General features: G+C 42.6%; 1 protein-coding gene across 6 annotated transcripts in view; it reads left to right on the plus strand.

Moving 5' to 3' along the window:
* Positions 1–19,042, plus strand: part of IQSEC2 (IQ motif and Sec7 domain ArfGEF 2) — a 177,222-nt gene that overhangs the window by 32,134 nt on the left and 126,046 nt on the right. Inside the window, exon 1 of one of the 6 annotated variants that reach the window (XM_081962384.1) lies at positions 8,541–8,572. The exons of the other annotated variants lie outside the window; for them this stretch is intronic. The gene's annotated coding sequence lies outside the window, so the exon portion shown is untranslated. Of the gene's footprint in view, positions 1–8,540; positions 8,573–19,042 lie in introns of those variants that run through there. 6 annotated transcript variants of the gene reach the window in all.

Below are 19,042 nucleotides of genomic sequence, written 5' to 3' on the forward strand. Positions count from 1 at the left end.
ATGATTGGACACAAAAAGAATTTGTCTTTGGTGCATATGCTCTCAGTGTACACAAAAGGGCAAGATACATTCCTCAAGAATCCTAAGGTACAACACTTAATGATAGTCATAGGGTGCAAATAAGCAATCAGGAAACAATCAATATCAGTATAAATCTTAAGGATACAAGCAACGAAGTTACAGTCCTGCAGTCATAAGTGGGAGGAGATGGGTGATAGGAACGATGAGAAGACTAATAGTAATAGTAACGCAGCCTTAGTGAATAACTGGTGAGGGAATTATTTGTTTAGCAGAGTGGTGGCATTCGGGAAAAAACTGTTCTGGTGTCTAGTTGTCTTGATGTGCCGTGCTCTATAGTGTCGTTTTGAGGGTAGGAGTTGAAACAATGTATGTCCAGGATGCGAGGGGTCTGTAAATATCTTCACGGCCCTTTTTGACTCGTGCAGTGTACAGGTCCTCAATAGAAGGCAGGTTGGCCATAATTGTTTTTTTCTGCAGTTCTGATTATCCTCTGAAGTCTGTGTCAGTCTTGTTGGGTTGCAGAACCAAACCAGACAGTTATGGAGGTGCAGATGACAGACTCAATAATTCCTCTGTAGAACTGTATCAGCAGCTCCTTGGACAGTTTGAGCTTCCTGAGTTGGCGCAGAAAGAACATTCTTTGTTGTGCTTTATTGATGATGTTTTTGATGTTAGGTTTTCATTTTAAGTCTTGAGATATGATAGAACCTAGAAATTTGGAGGTCTCTATTGTTGATACTGTGTTGTCTAGTATTGTAGCATATTCCCACATAGAAGTGACTAGTTTTCTGTTACGTTTCTAGCCTGTTCTTTTTCCATGTAAGGTAATGCTGCAGTAAATAGAAATTCCCACACATTTAGGCCTCCCAATAGTTGCATACACTAGATTAGACAGACAGGTAGACACCAGGTCACCCAGTGAACCTGCAATATGTGGCTGAATTTGGAACTGAAACTTAAGTCAGGTCTATTCATTTAACTTGTGTAGTGTTTCACAGCATGGTATCTTCTGCTCCAGATGTGGTGACCTTCAAGGCCCATTGTCCTCACTCATTTCAGACATTGGCAGAGCTCAGTGGGAATGATGGATGTTGCAGTCTAACTGTTAGAATGGAAGGCTGCTACCTTATATTTGCTTATTTGCTTGGTTTTAGTCACCGCAACAGCTATAATTAATTAGAAAACGCACCAATCAAGTTTCATTGTGTTTGGGATTGCTTCTCCGCTTAAATCTATACCAGAATGTGGCACGATCACACAAAGAGCAGGACTGTTGGCTGTGACTAACAGGTATACTGTAGCCTAAGATAATGAGGGAGGCTAGAAAGGTAGCAAAACACGAAGGATTGGCATTCCACAACACATTTTTAACTTCTCCCCATTGTTTGCATTTTTAACAATGCAGAATTCTTTTGTATTATAAAGGATTTTGGTAACATTATCCCTGTGGCTTTCAGGTTATGTTTATATTTTCCCAGCTGTGGTTTCATTTCATAAGAGCTACTTTGTTGACTACTGCTGACAAAAGAGAATAGTCTCTTGGGTTAGTGTGTGCGTGTATGTGTGTATGTTACAAGTGGAGTTTGCATGGTACTGTTCAGTGTTGATAATTTTAGTTGCTGGATGATGACTTGCTTATATTAGTTAGAAGTGACCTTCTAAAATAGGCTTCACGATTCTTCCCTTTGCTGTTCATAGTCGAGTGTGTGTGTGTGTGTGTGTGTGTGTACAATAGTCACAATTCTGTGATTTTCACTCATATTTGGGAAATGGGGAACTTTTTTCTGAACCTTGATTAATAAGGATTCAGTGTGTTTGAATAACCTATTATTGTAAGGAATAGGAGACAGGGGGCTAGATCAGACATCTTGACACCTTTCCCAAATTGCTGTTCCCAGGACGCCATGAGAATTAAAATTGGCATGAAACTGATACCGGTACAAATTGGCTCTGTTCTGATAACAAACCTAATGAGATCACTTACAAACCTAATGGGGCCATTCACACAGCTTGTGTTCTTTAATTCGTATTAAATCTGGTTAATATTTTATAGCTTAGAGCAGTGTTTCTCAACCTTGACAACTTGAAGATGGGTGGACTTCATGTTGTCAAGATTGAGTTGGCTTAGAGACTTTCGTGAATTCAGCTCTGTGTTCATGGTACAATGCATCGTACCCCACCCCGCCCCCCCAAAAAGGGTGAATTCAGCCATCGGGTTAAATGTATTGTGTGTATGCAGCCCTTTGGGGTTTAGTCAGGGCTTTTCAAAGAGGTTGAATAGCTGTGTTTAAGAAAATGCAACAATAGTTGTGCTCCTGCTGAGCTGGCGGTACATTTTTGCTAGCTCATCTGGAATGATGACATCTTCTCTTATTCCAGATGGAGGCTTTTCCCTGTGACAGGCGTGCTGATTTTGTGTACTTACGCTTGTAATGCAACGCAGACCCTCTGTGCTGATCGCAACTTGTCTAAATGTACTAAGAGGATTTTTGCTGATAGCATAAAAATTGTGGCACCCAGCTCTTTTCTCTTTCACACTCTGAAATCCGTTCAGTGAGATCTTTTCTTCTAGGGCCTTACCTAAGGCATTGCAGTTTTTGAGCTAAAGAAACCCCAAGGGTACTCACTGTCAACATTACTTATTAATATCCAGCAGAACCGATGGAAAAATTCTGCACAAGAATCAGTTGCAGGCATCTGAAAGAGTTAACAGAGAAAAATAACAACACGTGCATCATAACGTCATGGCACAAATGAAGCAAGTTACGTACTTGTTAGACATCATTATGAAAGTATGCACAGATCATTTCTGCAATAATCTTATGCATCTGTGGTTGTTTTGATGTCACTGTGTGTTATTGCGGTTGCAGCTGGCCCAGCTGTACTTCCTTTGAATAAGGTAGCCTTCCCCAATTGGAATTCAGATCAGGGATATTAGAATTCGGAGGTCCAAACATCTGGAAGGTCGCAAATAAGGGGATGTTGCAATACGGCAAGTGCACAAGAAATTTATTTTATGTATTACTGATCTTTCCATGCCTCTAAATTCCAGAGGGCTCTGAGCAACACAGAATTCTCAGTGGATTGTTCATTAATTCTACATTTTTCATCGTAAAGCCTATCTATTTTAGGGCAACTGCTCTTGCAATCAGGAGTGGGACTGAGAGAGATGTCATGGTAATATTGTGTGGAGTCAGCCAGTAATCACTGTGCCAAGTTGCACTGTGGATTTGCAGAATCTGTATTATTTTTTTCTTTTCCAGACATAGAATTTGAAAACGAAAGCTCCTTTGCATTTTTTTTTATATAACGGTGTCTCTTCTTCAGCAGATAAATGTGCTAAAATATAATGTCTGTGCTCATCCAAACCATAGATTTAAACTTTTTTTTAACTTAGAGGATAACTTGAAGATAATTCAGTGAAGTCAAGCCAAGCTATGTTTTAAATACTTCTGATGAAAGAAAATTACTGTGATTAGGAAGTTTCTTCTAATCCCTTTTGTAATACTGTAGTCTGCAGAAGTTCCTAGCTAGAAAACCTAGGATTGAAATGCTAAAAATTTCAGTCTCCACCTGTTGGGAGATTACGAGGTTGTGGAAGTCTGCTTTGCTGTATCAATCTCTTGATTCAAACCGTGTCTTTTGGAGAATATAGAACAAATATGCTCCCACTTCTGCATGGCAGATGGTTGCCCTAACTACTTTCCAGTTTCTCTTTTCAAGCTAAATGTATCCAGTGTTTTTAATAAGACTGAGTTTCCAGACTTTAGAAGAGATGGTTCTCAAACCTTTTGGACCATTGGGCTCATTGGGAATTCGATGGGCATCTTATGAGAACTCACCTATTATGATTATTATGGCCATTCGCAAAACATCCCTCTACAGGTAGTCCTTCATTTATGACCACAATTAGGATTAGAATTTCCATCGCTAACCAAGATGGTTGTTAAGTAAGTCACATTTGATTTTACAACTTTCTTTTACTACAGCTTTTAAGCAAATTGCTGCAGTTGTTAAGCAAGCCATGCAGTCATTAAGCAAATCTGCACTCGCTCATTGACCTTGGTGGAAGCCAGCTGGGGAGGTCACAAATGATGTATCTCATGATTCTAGGACTCATTGTCATAAATACAGGCTGGTTGCCTACCACCGAAATTTGGATCACGTGACCGTAAAGACACTGTGATGATGTCGTAAGTGCTAGGACTATGACTTTTTCAGTTTTGCTGCAATTTCAAAGGGTTGCTAAATGAATCGTGTACCAGCCGCCTTCTATTTTATTTTCTAAGAATACATTCAAATTCTTAGTTATATTGATCATCAGACTTTTCCACACGGCATAAAAATAAACAGGTTATAAAAGTAGAGAAACTTCCCCCCCTCCAAAAAGGGAGGCAGAAATAATAAAACCCTGTATGTGAAGGCAAGACATAATAGTAACATCTCTATTTCCCTACTCAGATGGCTTAAGAGAAGGTGGACTGATTATATACAATGGTTCCTCCGTACTCGACTGGTTTGAAATTCATTGGATTTGGTACTAGACTCATTCTGACGTGAAAATTTTGTCCCAGAACTCGTCGTTTGTTTGGTGCTCGATGCACAAGCTTGAACCTCTCAGTGTCCGTTGTCTTGAGATGATTCCTTATGGGAAAAATTTGGTACTCATCGTTTTTGGTAATCGTTTCACCTCCCGGAACCAATTAACCACGAGTGCCGAGGTACCACTGTACTACAATATTCTGAAAGCCTTTGAACTTTTAGTTCATACATATGAAAGACTGCACTCTAAAAGTGAATGAAGCCCAGGCTTATTTGGGAACAGGGCTACAGGAGTTGAAAGGGATGAGTGAATCCTTTAAATAATAATACTTTATTTACAGTCACAGACCAAAACACGAACAGTACAAAAGGGACAGAGCAGCCAGTCACCAAAAGCCCAACTAAGGGAGGTTACAGCGCTCTCCTCTAATGGTCACAGCTCTCAAGAAAAACCTGGAAACCTGAGAGGTGATGTACGAGGAGACATCCCCAAGGCAATGCACAAACAAATCACAGCCATGAATCCTTTAAAATGTCTGGAAACCCCCAAATGTTTAAAAAAAAAAAACCCAGAACCCAGGAGCAATATTCTTGGATGTATGCAATCCAAGCGAGTTTGTGGGTCCCTACAAGGAATGTTAGTGATTCACACTTTTTGCACCTCAATCAGGTGCAAAGGCTGATTGAGGCTGAAAGAGAAGTGAGGCTGAGGAGAAGCAGAAGTTGCCATCCTTTCATTCCACACAGGACCTCCAGGAACTGAAATGACTTGCTGAAGAGCCCAGTTTGAGAATCATTTCTCTAGCACTGCTTCCTCTAATCCTGCCTTCAGCCAAAAGTGGGCACAGGTAAGCTGAGGGGACACTTTGATCCTCTCTTAGGGGATTTTTCATTGGAGAAGCAAACAGCTAGCATATTTCCTCTTCCAACAGTAAGTGAATCAGTGCCAGCTACTGGAGTTGCTAGGCAGGGCTCAGTCTTTCTAAGGAAACAAAAAGTCCTTTCTAAATTTGGTGGTGGATGGGACTTTACCACCCTGCAGCAACAGTTGAAGCCCAAGGGAGTGTCATTCTGCTTCATCTTTCTCTATAAACACTGCTAATTACAAGCCACATTTTATCCTCCTCCTTTTGCTTCCATTATTCCTCACGTTGCATCAATTTTTCTGGCTGTTTACAGGTACTACAGATCTGACAGTTTCTAAAGAAACAGCAAGAAACCATGAGTTTAGGAAGTGGAATACTATAGTATCCTTGCACAGATCCTGTCAACTAGGCTTATTTATATGGCTATTCCAGAATACCGACCTATAGAGTAGGTTACAGCTATCTGTTTCCTGTTTGGCCAGGTTTAACTGAAGCTAATATTCAGCTGCCTAAGGCAGTTGCCTGATCCTTACCTCATAGCATGCCTGCTTCCACATATTTCATGTGGAAAGGCAAGAACCTTCCTTACTAATAAAAACATTGGAGCAGAAATGTGGTGCTTTGGGGCAGGATGATTACATCATGGCAGTAATAGGGTACAGTAGCATGACGAGTACTCTAGAGGAGTGTGATCAAGTTTGTCTAGCTTGTGTTCTTTCTGATGAGACTGCTAGAAAAACAAAAGTTAGCATTTTGTGCCACAATGGTGTGTAATGGGAACATTGCTGTATAATGTGAGTTTATAGCAGCATAATCATCTCTCTTAGGAGATCCACGGTGCCTCAAGGTCAAAGCCCAGTACACTGAGTTAGGGAAAAAGGAATCCGTATAATAATAATAATAATAATAATAATAATAATAATAATAATAATAATAATAATAATAATAATAATAATAATAATAATAATAATAATAATAAAAAATATTTATTTCTTAGCCGCACCCTCTCCCGAAGGACTCGGGGCGGCGTACAACAAAACATAGGAAATAAATATATCGACATACATATAACAAAACATATACCAAGACATATATACGACATATACAAGGAGGAGGTGAACTGATAGATAAAAACAAGTAAAAACACAATGTTTAAAAACCCCTAAATAAATTGAATGCAATTAAAATACCCCAAATAAAAAACCCGTCAGGAGCGATATAGTTGGATCAAAGTTGAGCCAGGCCAGCAACTTGAAAAAGGTGGGTCTTGAGCTTTACACGAAAGGAGCGGAGGTCAGAGGTATTCCTAATATCCGGGGGGAGGTCATTCCACAGGGCTGGGCCCGCCACAGAGAAGGCTCTACTCCTAGGCGCCGCCCCTCGACACTGTCTGGTGGACGGCACCTGGAGGAGGCCCTCTCTGTGCGAGCGGATTGGTCGCAGGGATGTATGGGGCAGAATACGATCCCGCAAGTAACTAGGTCCTATGCCTTGAATGTTTCTGCGTCAGCATTCGGCAAATACTAGAAGCAACGGTTACAATGCCTGTCCTTACTGGCTTCAAGTCCCACAGAGATGGACAAGATCAAGAAAGCAAGAATTACGGTGACTAGAGAAAAGCACTTTAAATACTAGTATTAGGTGTAAATATTGGAAATATTTACTCAGATAAGACTCATCTGTTCGTGAGTTTGTTAAGGTGGAGTTTCTAGGAATGTTTTTAAAAACATTTTCTGGCCATCTGGGTGAAATAGCAATAGCACGTAGACTTACATACCGCTCCACAGTGCTTTACAGCAGCAGTCCCCAACTGCTGTGGGACTTGAAGCCAGTAAGGACAGGCATTGTAACCGTTGCTTCTAGTATTTGCCGAATGCTGACGCAGGAACATTCAAGGCATACGGATTCCTTTTTCCCTAACTCAGTGTACTGGGCTTTGACCTTGAGGCACCATAGATCTCCTAAGAGAGATGCTTATACTGCTGTAAACTCACATTATACAGCAATGTTCCCATTACACACCATTGTGGCACAAAATGCTACCTTTGTTTTTGGCTTGGTAGCCTGACTGGGGGGCAGGGGGGAGAGAGGGGATAGTTTCTTGTGAGTAACAGGCAAGCATGTGCAAACAGCTCCATTTCTGTGAGGAGCATGGTGCATGCTCCCACTGCTTGCACAAAGGGAGCTTTGCATGTGAGCGCAAGTGGCTGCCAATCGCACAAAGGAAGCAACAGATGGCCACCGTTCGTGCGAGGAGAGATTCTCACACACACTGGCCTGCCTGCGGGACCTGGTTCCGAACAGGCCACAGCCCGGTAGTGGACTGCGGCCTGGGAATTGGGAACCCCTCCTTTACAGCACTCTCTGAGTGGTTTATAGAGTCAGCCTACTGCCCCTAACAATCCGGGTCCTTATTTTACCAACCTCGGAAGGATGAAAGGCTGAGTCAACCTTGACCTGGTGAGAATTGAACTCCTGGCAGTGGACAGCGTTCTAACCACTGTGCCACCAGGGCTCTTAAATGTGCTATCAACAGACTGCACACCTGTTTCTTGGTTGTTCATGTCAAACTCTCCTTCAATTCAACTCCCCATCTTTCTAAATCTCTCACTATTGGGAACCACGTCAAAGATGTAGGTTGTGAAAACACTGAGAGAGTTTTATGCGTTTAGTAGGCTGTATCCCTTCAGGAGCCAATAGCAGTGTCTCTGAATGGTTGGACCAGAGTTTGTGTTTTACAAGGGTGTTGGCCTGCAAAACCCAAGATCTAATTTGTTTCCCATTGTTCCCAGAAATCTGAAGCCAGTCCTGCTGGTAAAGGGAGAAGGAGAGGCGAAATTTATAATCAATATATGGTTGAGCCATCTCTCCTCAGTTTTGTTGTGCAACATTCCCCCCACTCCCAGCAAGTTCCATCCTCCGGTCTTCAATGCCACTGTATGTGCAGAGAGAAAGAAATAGTGACAACTCCCCCATTTACATAACACTCCTGTGATGTCAGGTGGAGGAGGGGAGAGAGCTGTTTGCAGTCCCTCCTTGTCATCGTCCCATCCCATCTGGTGCTACAAATGCAAAGACCCAGTGCCGCCTTCATATGTTGTAGCTGAGCTGGGAGAAAGCCTAGAGCTGCTGAGGAGAGAGAGGTAGGTCCCTGTCACAAGTTAGACAGCTCCCCCCCCCCCAAGGGCTGCATATGCCCTCCCTGGACTATTATCCCCAACTCTGGGAACTGCAAGGTTAGAATTTAGAGAGAAGAGGGAGCCAAGATTCCAGGTCACACCCTAAGTGGAGTGCGTGGCTGGGGTTGCCAAGTGAGCGCTTGGGCAAGCCAGCCACGAGGCTAATGTAGCGGCAGGTTGCTAGGAATTTGCTGGGATGGATGAGGGGGTGCAGGGAGATGACAGTTTGGAGGAGGGGGAGTGACAATGTACAGGGCTGCTGCCAGGAAACATTGCCATAGCAACAGAAACATACACAGCAGCAGCTTTCTAACAGCTGTTTCCATGGCAAGCACCACGTTTCTTGCTTAGGTAGCAAAGACCAACCACCTCGATCCGTGTGGGCAGCCGCTTGGATCGGGCACTGGCAGCTCAGTGTTGAAATGCAGCTGCTCCTGGCAAGAAACGCAGTGCCGTGGCGCAAGGCAGCCTAGGAGATCATTAACTACTCCTGCTCTTGTGGACAAAAGACTGGAATAGATAATATCCCTGCCATATTTCAGAGGAAGGAACTGCAAAACTCCTAAATGAACTGGTTGAATAAAGGACAGATTGATTCATTCGCCCTCGTTTGCCAGCTCCTTTTGTTCAGTTCAGGACCGGCAGGCATATCATGGTAGTAGAAAGCCTTGCAATGCTAAGACTTCTGAAGAACAACTGACCTTTGAGGGGGATTGAAGTGCTGTGCTTATTGCTATTTCTTAACCTCACTACCACCGTGATTCTCTGCACAGTATCAAAGGACCTTTATCTGACTGCCTCCCTTCTCCCCAGCTTGTGTCTCTTCCTGCCCGCAGTCTTCAGTGACACCTCCTTGGTTGGCTCCATAAATAAGGAGGCAAGATTGAATCAAGTACCTGCATTGAGGCCAATTAGCTGTGATTGCGGGTTGCCAGCTGCCTAGCAGGGTGGCAAAAGAATCCATGCTGGGGTTTGAAAGGCCATGGATCACCCAGCAGCACAAGGCTGCTAGGGCAACGAATGCCTCCTGCTGCTTGTCTCCTGAACTAACTCCGCTCCACTTTCCTGTGTTAGGAAAGTTGTCTCTTTCCAGCTCTTGCCTATCTATCAAAAGCCACCACCAGCAGGACAGGGTCCTCAGAGGCATTGGTAGGAAGCTTAGGCCTTCAAGGGAGCTGAGGCATCTTATCCATGGAGACTCCACTTAATGCAGTCTTCTAAGGAAAGAGGGTTGGCAGCTGGGATTTTGTTGGAAGGCCAAGTTTTGCCACACATCAAACAGATCCTAATAAGTTATCATCACCAAACAGGCACAAACAAAATTCCCAATGCAAGAGGTATACGATTCAAGGCATCGTAATGAAACAATGCAGCCAAGTTAACGTAAGCCTGGAGAAGGCCCACAAACCCATCTCTCACATTATGGAAGCATTTTGTGCCTTCTTTTCAGGATGGGTTGAAGTTTCAGACTAAAAGAAGGACAACACATATGGGCAGGCAGGCTAAGGTTCATTCACACAGGTTACTCAAGAGGAGGTAAGTGTGGAGATAGAATGGAACTGGAGAATTGGAAGAAGTTAGAAAAATCGAGGAAAGCTGATCAGGAAAGGGCAGGAATTCTATTTGAGCTGAGGCCTTGTTTTCACTGTAGCTTCATCTACACTTCCCCATCGATGGACTTTCCTGCCTTCTTGAGAGGAGAGAAACATAATTGTTTTAAAAACGCTTATCATATCCTAGCAAAGAGGCCAGTAGTATTGTGGCCCTCACTCTTCCCTTCTCAGAAGAGTACCATTTTAAAATTCTAACTAGGGATCTCACCATAGTGAAGAGATAGAAATATTCCTTGCATGTCAAATTCCTATGTGGAGAAATTTTATTTCTTCGTATAGGAACATAGCTTTATCACAAATCTCAGAGCCCTGCACTATATCTCTACCATGTTGAAAGGAAGCCAATGCTGATTTCCCCTCCCAGAAGGTAGAGTAAACAAAAGAGAAATGCACACAATCCTGGGCAATGCCTACTTTCTCCACCTTCTCAGCTTAAGGTGGTCAACTCCATCTTAAACCAATTCTAGAGGTCTTCGCCTCCAGCCCATATATGTGTAACAGTTCTCAGCCTGATAAAAATTCAGGAGACAGTCATGCTGCAAGTTCCTGTAGTATCAGTCAAAAGAAAACAAAGAGAACATAGAAGTTTCCACCCTGATGGAGTGTGTGTGTGTGGGTGTGTGGCATTAAGACATTAACCAACCCTAAGATTGCATGCTGGAGAATATTCCATAGAACAGGTGCAATCTTGCCAGTTGAACTTCTTTAACTAGCAGGATGCACAATATGTCTTCTTTCCCTGACCAGGTGGGATGAGTCAGTGTAATGGGGAGAAGACTGTTCTGCAAGTAGCCTGGCTCCATGCCATATAGGACTTTAAACACCTTGAATTGGACCCGGAAGGAGACTGGCACTCAATACAGCTTGCGCAGCAGAGGTGTTGCATGCTCTGTATTTTCAACGCCCAAAATTGCTCTTGTGGGTGCATACTGTACCAGTTAAAGATTCCGGATACTTTTCAAGAGTAGCCCCATGTAGTGCACATTGCAATAGTCCAGACGGAAAATGACCAAGACATGAATGAGTGAGTGAAAGGCCTCCCTATCCAGGAAGGGGCATAAATAATACACACACTAAATTGAGCAAAGGCTCTCCTAGTGATGACTGCCACCTGCTCCTTGAGCAGGATTTGTGAGTCCAGAAGGACCCACAGATAATGCAGTGGGTCTGTCTGGGATAGTGCATCCTAATTCAGAACCAAAGATGATGAACTCCTAGATACGCCTCCACCCACAGCGACTCTATCTGACCAGGGTTCAACTGAAGCCTGTTCCCCATCCAGACCCTCACATTCTCCAGGCACCATGAGAAAGTGTCCACAGCATCACTAACTTCACCTGGGATGGAGATGTTTAAACTGGTGAAATCAGCACACTGATGATATTTCATCCCATGATGACGGATGATTTCACCCAGCGGTTTCATGTAGCTGTTAAAAGTAACTTGAGAGAGCACCAGGTCCTGCAGCAGCCCACAAAGGAAGGATGTGGGTTGGACCTCTCCCCCCCCCCCCATCAACATCTATTGGGACTAGTCTTGGAGGAAGGAGGTGAACTAGCCCATACTATGCTCCCCATCCCCAACTCCCTAATATGGCCTGAAAGATACCATGGTTGATGGTATTGAAAGCTGGCAAGAGGGCAAGAAGGGCAAGGATGGATGCACCACCTCCTTCCAGCTTCCCCCAGAGATCAATGCTATTTCTGTTCCCTATTCGGACCTGAAACCTGAATGAAAGGGGTCCAAATAATCTTTCTCCAATCTTGAGGGTACAGTCTCCTTGTTAGTATGCAATACTGTATTATAAATGAATTACGGCCTTTTACATTAGTGATGGAAATTATTAGTGATGATGGTGAATTGAATAGAAGAATCAATAACATCTGAATTGAACAAAATCACTTAGCAGTTTAAGGAAATGTTGCCATCAAAGTGGACTCTTATAGTAAATACTGTAATCTTCCTGCAGGTTTTTGGATCCAGCTCCAGAGATTTTCTGGGTCTCTAGAATTCTTTTATCTGTTTGAAAATAAACAATGTTAAGGTGAATGGCATGTACGTTCTGTACTATTCATTACAATATTTGGGAATTATTCCATGCACACCGCTTGTGTATACACTGGAGAGAGAATATGTGCAACCCCGCCCCCCTCGCCAAATTATTTTACTGCCAGCAGTCCTATTCAGTTATGTCAATGGTGAAGGATGTTGGCTGGGAAATTCTGGGAGTTGAAGTCCATATAGCCTAAAGCCATCAAGGTTGAGAAACACTGCTGTGGAGGATCATAGGCCATATGTATGCCATACTGTTTTAGTGAAAACAATTGGGGTTATAAAGGTCACAATGGGCAGACATGGTTCTTGGAGGAATTTGCATTTTTTGCTTTTTTAGCTCTGGTTTTTGTAGTTTTGCAACATCATTTTTATCACTTCCCACTTAAAATGTCAAGAAACCGCTGTTGTTTTTTTAGCAATCATGGCAAAAAGACTTGGGGGTGTTGGTTTTGGTGTTCAGAAGGGGACTTGAAGGCAGCAAGCTACCCAGCTCTCTTAGAGTTATTCCAGGCAGGTCAGAGACACTGAATCAAGATCTCAGTCTGTATCGTTAATTCAAATCACCTAGTTTAAGGGAATGCGTGTTACCAGAACCCCAGCTCATAAAGCTGTTCTAGTAAGGAACAAATATGTTCTCTTCAGAGGAGACTTTTCAGAAAGTGGGATAAGTGGGATAAATCGGGAAGATTCCTAGGACAGGGAGCAAATACACTGGGGAAATGCAGACAAGGGTGGGAAACGTATTTTTTTAAAGCCCTTGTTTCTATGGTGACGAGAGGCTGGTGCCCTCCAAAGTCAGCATGGTTTCTAAAATAATCCTAACTGCTCCCCCAGCTTGTTTCCTGGTTTTAATTAGTAGCTGGAGCATGAGTCATGGAGAAATGGAGGGAAAGGGTGTAATCAGGGGAGACAAAGGGTCTAGGGGCTCCCTGTTCCTGCACAGCCTGTGTGTGTGCGCAAGGGGCTGAAACATCCGACACTTAAGCAGGTGCTATGGAAGAAGATAGGAAGCATGAGCAGGGAGATAGGAGGTGGGTCATGGAGTAGAAGCTTCTTGTGGTGGCTAATGCTCATTCGTATTTGACTTTTAAAAAGCCATCTCTGCACTTGTGGCTGTTGTTACATGAAAAGATGCCATGTTATTATGAAGGTGTTTGTGGAGGGTCATAGTAACCCTGTTATTCATCATCACCTGCTTTGTATGTAGAAGGCTACAAAGCAAATCACTGGCACTCTAGTTACATGCTGCCTATAGCATGGTTGGGCCTTAGTCCATCTGAGCAACTGCAAAGGGAAGTCTGTCTATATAAGTGGTAGGATTGTTACGTTAAGATGTACGTTCTGCAGACCTTCAAAATCAGGTGAACAAAGCAGCAAAGCTTTCTCATGAAGCTAATTTGCACATGAATTTTCAAGTACTGTTTTTTGGGAGTCCTAAGGCTTGAAATCCTTGCCTGGCTCAGGAGCTAGTAAGAGCTTTCCTCTTGACTAGCCTCATACTGCAAGTAATTCCAGGATCTGTGGTTGGAGAGTGGGAAATTATGAATGATTCTAAAGCATCTACTTTGGATTTATGCTTTCATTCTTCCAATCATCTGCTCTTTTTCTTCTCCCAATATCAAAACTCCCATCTTCACGGTGGAAGAGCTTATGGATATTGTGTGAGAGCTTGGAATATTCAAAATTAAATCACCAAGTCCAAAGACATAAAGCTTGGAATATTCAAAATTAAATCACCAAGTCCAAAGACATAAAGCTTAGAATATAGAATATAACCCTTTCCCATAGCTTAGAAGGACAGAAAGAGGGAGTAGTGACCTTCCTCCCATATTTAGTCATACCAGGGGTTGTAACACAAATACATACCTATTTCCCTGGCTCAACTGATAAGGAACAGAGCCCGTGGCTTAGTGGCTAAAACTCCTGCCTAAGATATATACAGCCCGGGTTGAAATCCCAGTAAGGGTATGGCTAGCTGATGAGAGCTAATTAGCTCGAAATAGATCTATATTAGTCTCCCTTTATTTATTTATCAATACAAATATAACATACAATATATATATATATTGTCTTTGCAACGTTTCGGCAGGATCTCACCTGCCATCTTCAAGCGTGGAAACGTTGCAAAGACAATCTCAACCTTACACGGGAAAAGACCCGAATACAACAAAACCAGCATACCTACACCCGTGAAAATCTACCAAAACAAATATATATATAGATCTACCAAAACAAATATATATAGATCATAAGATTGGGAGTTTGGATGGGTAGTTACGTGCTAAATTGATTTGTTAACGGTAAAAGCATGATTTTTCCAGGTAAGTATAAGAATGAAGCTTTTACTTAGGCGCGAAAGGATTTCATTCTTTTACATGTGTCTTTTATGAAATATTTTATGAATCTTCTCATTTTTTTATAATCTACAGAGGCACATAGTTCAGGTGGGAGTTTTGTGCAGACATACTCAGAAATGATCCATAAACTTTACACCACAGCCTTTCTGCAGAATTGGGAAATTTTCTCTGAGCAATTCCTATAATATTAAGTCTTTATAAAACAAAAAAGTCTGTATAGTGAATATTGCAGTACCTGGAGCCAATAGGAGAGAAAAGAAAGAACTGGAGGAAAATCACAAAATACAAAGACTTGTAAATAAGTAGAATAATTGTGGCAAAAGAAAGCATAGTACCAGTAATAATAGGCATCTCAGGTACAATCCCAAAACATCTGGAGCATCACTTGAACACCTTCAGCACTGACAATATCACCACCAGCCAATTGAAAAAGGTAACGTTACTTGGAACAGCTTACGTCTTGTGACGATATCTTTAACACCATCTAACAACAACATCTGCCTATTCCATCTCCTTGGAGAGGGCCTGACAGGTGGACCAAAATGCAAAACATCTGGCTGACTATACAACCAATCATAATAAGGTACTAAATTAAATTTGTATGCCACCCAACTCTTAATGACCCTTGCAATAAGTAAGTAAGGTAGGATGGGCTCAGGAACAAACTTGTAGCTATTTTTAGGTTGCATGAATGAGTGATTGTTGATCCAGAGGATCTCTGCCTCAGTCATGGGTCTGTCAGGCTATTTTAAGTGTGTCGATCTCATGGAAAAGCTTTGTCCAAAAAGCCCACCTTACAAGTCAGTAGGTAAAGAGTAGTGTGTAATGAAGCAGAGAGTAGCTTTTACCTGTCGCTGAGAGAAGTTCCTCCTGCTTCAAAATTGTCTAACTAACCAATCAGTAAGATAGAAAATTGGCTACAATTGTCTACCATACTGACTGGTTTGTTAAACAATTTTCGAATATAGGTTTACCAGTCTAAAAATAGTTGGTGGGTGTCTCCAAGGCATGGTTAATAGACTGTGAGAAGTATCGTCAAATCAATTTACTTTTACAAAGTGCAAATTATTTTTTAAAAATAAAAACTTGGCATAATATTTGATGTTACAGAATTTAGCTCCCAGAGAAACACCAACGAACTTCCTTTCTTCCCCCCCCCGCAAAAAAAACAAATTGATAAAGATACTGTATGTTAGATATGTTAGATCAATTGCATCTACATTAAATAATGTAACAGGATGTGGGTTGAAGACAAAGGGCAGCAATGCATTCTAAACTTGGCTTGATGAACCGAGAGGAGAGAATAAATTGCCCAGGATAAATAGTACATATATTCATACTTTATCAACTAACATTAATATACTAGGTCTGTGATAGCGAACCTATGGCACGGGTGCCACAAGTGGCACGCGGAGCCATTTGTCAGGGCACGCGAGGCGCTGCCCTGTCAGCTGGCCAGCGCGCATGCGCGCGCAGGCCAGCTGAGTTCACCTTTTTAAAAGCTATTTTTCACCTTCCCCAGGCTCCAGAGGCTTTATAGGAGCCTGGGGAGGGTGAAAAGAGCCTCCCCCCCCCGGAGGCTTCAGGGACCGTCCCTGAAGCCTTCGGAACGCTTAAAACCACCCTCCGAGCAAAGGTCGTTTTAAGCGTTCCGAAGGCTTCAGGGACCATCCGAGGCTTCCCTGATGCCTTCGGAGCGCTTAAAACCACCCTCCGAGCAACCCGGAAGTCACTTCCGGTTTGCTCAGAGGGTGGTTTTAAGCGCTCCAAAGGCTTCAGGGACCGTTCGAGGCTTCCTTGATGCCTTCGGAGAGCTTAAAACCACCCTCCGAGCAACGCAGAAGTCACTTCCGGTTTGCTCAGAGGGTGGTTTTAAGCGCTCCGAAGGCTTCAGGGACCGTCCGAGGCTTCCCTGATGCCTTCGGAGAGCTTAAAACGACCCTCTGAGCAACCCGGAAGTCACTTCCGGGTTGCTCGGAGGGTGGTTTTAAGCGCTCCGAAAGCTTCAGGGAAGCCTCCGGACAGTCCCTGAAGCCTCTGGGGGGCCTCTGGTGGGTCGGGGGAGGCTCTTTTCACCCTCCCCAGGCTCCTATAAAGCCCCTGGAGCCTGGGAAGGGCAAAAAAATGTAAAAATAGGGGGGTCGTGCGTTGTGCGCGCATGCGCACTGGGGGGGGTCGCGCGTTGCATTATGGGTGTGGCACGCCCGCACTCGACCCCCCTGCGACCCCCCCCCACTTGTGGCACGCGAGCCAAAAAAGATTCGCCATCACTGTACTAGGTATTCAGAATTGACAGTTTATATAAATGGTCTTTGTGTGATTCACCTCTTTCCTTTTGAAAAATGAATCTGTTTTAGAACATTAACATTTTAACAAAGACAAATTTACTCTTTTCTATTTTTATATTAGTTTGTAAATGCTCTTTTTGCATAAAGATTTGCTTGCATTTTCATGAGCTCACAAAATGAACACTTCCTTTAATAGCTTTCCTAAATGTATGTACTTATTTTGTTTTAAAGAAGCATTTTTTAAATAATGCTTTGGTATGCAATTTTTCCTATTTTGATAAATAGATGGGCAGGGGGAAATCACAGAATTACAACATTGCTGTCTTCTTACAGAAAATGTAATAATACCATACAGTGTAATGTAATGCAGTATGAAATACCATTTGGAGAACAGTGAAAATTGAAGAATAGCATGCCAGATTTTACGTAATAGCTTAGAATGGGTAAATGGAGTCAAGTCATATTAAGATGTAAATTAAGGAATTTTCATTATCTTTCCTCCCTTTATTTTTTAAGCAAGGAGTTATCCCCCAGTTTATAAATGCCATAGCAGATGAGCTTTAAGGATATAGCAGTAATTTCAATTCAAGTGTATATAGTAATGCAGCCTCTTCAGTATGCAATAGGCCCCAAACAGTGCAGTATTTGCTTTTGATTGCTAAATCAGATTCTTTCATGGCTTTGTCTAGTTGGGCTGTTATATGCCTAAGAGGACTGGTGCTTTCACCTTTTAAAGGGTTACTCTTTCCTGTGTTCCACTTGGACCAGGCCTGGGCTTTCAAAAATGATAAAATGACTTCTCATTTTTCATTTTGTCCCGCTTAACCTCTCCTCCTTTTATCAACCACTTGGACCTGTGTCATAAAAAGAGACTCTGTGTTTGGGGACTGTAAGCTCAGGTTTTAACTGCCAAATGGTTAGCGGTTGACTTGGCTGCTATCAAAAGCTGTTGTTGGGAGGGATGTTTTGTTTCTCTGGCAATACAAGGCTGTCAGCTAATGAACGAGACACAGGCACAAAAGCTAAAGATTATAATCTTTACGGAACACAGCAGAATCAAACCAAAACACAACATAGATCGTATTAGATGCAAGATGCAGCAATATTATTGTGTTTCTGAAGAGGGTGTCCTAGGAGGCAGATCCTATGACAGAATAGATTCTTCGGCAGGGAGGATCCTTGTTGCTTTCCTTCAAAAGACTGCAGAAAATCTGTAGCCAGGACTCTGCATTGTTGGAGGAGATGATAAAAGGCACGCTGTAAGCAAGCTGAGAGATGGTGTAGGCAGAGCTCTAGGACTGAAGGCTGTCTTGTCTGCTAACATGCTCCGGATCAGGTGGCCAATCGGTCTCAGAGTTAAAGTTAACTCAGTCAGAGTTGTTCTCTTATTTTTATTACATTTCCATTGATGGGGGTGCATTTTTTTCTCCTCCTGTTTAAAGGAGTGGAGGGATTTCCCCCACCCCCACCCCTCAAATGTTCAAAAAAATGAAGGAAACGAAGAAGCTCCTTCAGGCCATGTTGGTTTCTCTGTTCCACTTTCCTCTTCCTTCTATAGAATCGCTCCTCTTGCAAGTAATCGCCTCAACAAAATAAATATATACTTAGAGAGCAAAACATGGGGGGGGGGGAGTGCGTGCGCGCACCGATCAGATGAGTCTGTAGTTGAGAAGCTCCCTAAATGTTCCTATTATTTAGACCGGTACTTTTCTTATCATTGGACACCATCCCAGAGCTTTGACGCATCTGGGTCTCTGTGACCTAAACTGCTGCACTGCTTGGAGCTATGCTGAAAGAAAAGCACACCAAGTATTCATATTACATGCGTAAATCCTCTGTTTATGCATTCATACAATAAAATAACGCAAGCTTCAAGCCATAGGTAACATTGAATTTTCATAATTGCTCCCTTGCCCATAAACTAATAAAATTGATTTTGTGTGCCAAATAAACCCCCGAAATGGATGAACTTCCCCGAGTTCCTCCTTGGAAAATAAATTTTAAAGCTGACTGACCAAATAAAAGACACCCTTTCCCAAATTGAAGGCCTCCATTGTGTTGTACCCACATGCAGCATAGAGTTATGGCCCAATTTATCTGGAAGAAACAAGATTACTAAAG

The sequence above is a fragment of the Natrix helvetica genome (genome assembly GCF_964273705.1).
Source record: "Natrix helvetica genome assembly, chromosome: 1".
Lineage (NCBI taxonomy): Eukaryota > Metazoa > Chordata > Lepidosauria > Squamata > Natricidae > Natrix > Natrix helvetica.